This window comes from Portunus trituberculatus, chromosome 3 (assembly GCF_017591435.1).
Source record: "Portunus trituberculatus isolate SZX2019 chromosome 3, ASM1759143v1, whole genome shotgun sequence".
Classification (NCBI taxonomy): Eukaryota; Metazoa; Arthropoda; class Malacostraca; order Decapoda; family Portunidae; genus Portunus; species Portunus trituberculatus.
In genome coordinates this window covers 3,564,370-3,566,486 of record NC_059257.1, presented here as the reverse complement: position 1 = coordinate 3,566,486, position 2,117 = coordinate 3,564,370, and positions in this window count along the sequence as shown.

Sequence of the window (2,117 nt, the reverse complement as noted above, 5' to 3'; positions counted from 1 at the left end):
ACCTGGCACCTACCCATGCCCACCACCACCCCTGCCCATGCCATGACGCACGAGATGACCTCACAGCCCTCATGCATACACGCACTTACACATGCAACACGCACATACAAGGACACACACACACACACACACACACACACACACACACACACACACACACGGACATTATACAAATAAAAAGAGAGGGAAAAAGAGTAAGTGGGGTAGAGGGAGGGAGAGAAAGGAGGGAAAGGAAAGAGAGAGAAGAGAAGAGAGGATAGAGAGGAGAGGAGAGAGGGAAAACTGGGTGTGTCCGTTTCATATAAAATAAACCCATCGATTTGCACGAAAGTTTTTTGGCGTTGTTGGGCTGAGCTGCAAATGAAATGCATGGTGGTGGTGATGTTCCCTGATCTCCCCCATCCCACACGCCCAATCATCCCCCCCACCACCACCACTACGAAGGCCCCCAACACACCAAGCACGTCATCCTTACGAAAACTATCATCCTCTCTACATTTATCTCTCTAACAATGTAGTACGGCCATTAAGTTCGCCATTATGCATGATTAGATAAACTCCAAAACAACCACTTTCGCTCTGGCATGTGTGAGAGTCCTGAGGGAGAGCGGGAGAGGGAGAGAGAGGAGAGGAGAGGGAGGGATGAGAGGCTAGTGGTATCTGGCAACTGTGGTAGCCATGTTTCCCTCAGGAGTTGACGTTTCCCAGACTGTTCTGTACTCCACCCAGCGTCACTCAAGCTCTCTCTCTCTCTCTCTCTCTCTCTCAGCTGCATGAACGCCACATAATCCAAGTATCCAAATGAACTTTTACTTATATACTTAACGTGTCAATACGCACTTAAAACACCAGAAAAAAAAGTCAATGAACTTATACAGAGAGAGAGAGAGAGAGAGAGAGAGAGAGAGAGAGAGAGAGTTGCATTAATTTTCATACGAGTAGCAAGTGTTAGTGACCGGTCTCATACGCTCTCTCTCTCTCTCTCTCTCTCTCTCTCTCTCTCAGGACAGTACCACCCAAAATCGGTTCCGTGTCTCTCTCATGATAACACTACAAGTAACATTAGCCAGATAAAGTTGCACTGCAGGAGGAGGAGGAGGAGGAGGAGGGGAAATGTAACTATCACATGCTATTACTATCTCTCTCTCTCTCTCTCTGGTTCCTCCCTACCTACCTATCATCTTTACTACTATCTCTTATTTTCCTTCTTTTTACTCTCTCTCTCTCTCTCTCTCTCTCTCTCTCTCTCTCTCTCTGTGTGTGTGTGTGTGTGCTCTTGTGTTTGCTGTTCACGTTGTTGTTGTTGTTGTTGTGATGCTGATGTGAGATAATGATGATGATGATGGTGTTTGTGTTTATATTATTGGTCCTGTTCTCTCTCTCTCTCTCTCTCTCTCTCTCTCTCTCTCTCTCTCTCTCTCTCTCACTCACCCTCTCTCACTCCCTCCTCTCTTTAATGTATCCCTTCCTCTTTTTCCTCCTCCCTCCCTCCCTCTCCTCTCTCTCTCTCTCTCTCTCTCTCTCTCTCTCTCTCTCTCTCTCTCTCTCTCTCTCTCCTCCCTCACCCATTTTCTCCTTCCTCCTCATTTATCCCCTCTCCTATATCTCCTTTTCCTCTCTTTTCCCTCGTATTTCTCTTTCCTCCCTCTCTCTCTTCTCTCTCTACCCTTTCACCCTTTTTCCCTCCCTCCTACTCCTCTTCCACGGTTATCTCATCTATCCCTCTCCTCTCTTCACTATTTCAACCTCATGACGTCATCGCTTCCATGCCACCCTCCCTCCCTTCCTCCCTCTCTCTCTCTCTCTCTCTCTCTCTCTCTCTCTCTCTCTCTCTCTCTCTCTCTCCTCCCGTGTAATTTTCAAGCTTATCCATCCTGCATAGATGTTAATTTGTTGTTCTCAGTGGTTTTGCCGCCTCAATCAACACACACACACACACACACACACACACACACACACACACACACACGGGGAGAGAAAGATCAAAGGCAACACGTTCACGATGGAGGGAAAAAAAGAGTAAAAAATAATAGAATACACGTCATCTGTCCACACACCTTGGAGTAATTAACAGTGTATCTGATCACACACACACACACACACACACACACACACAC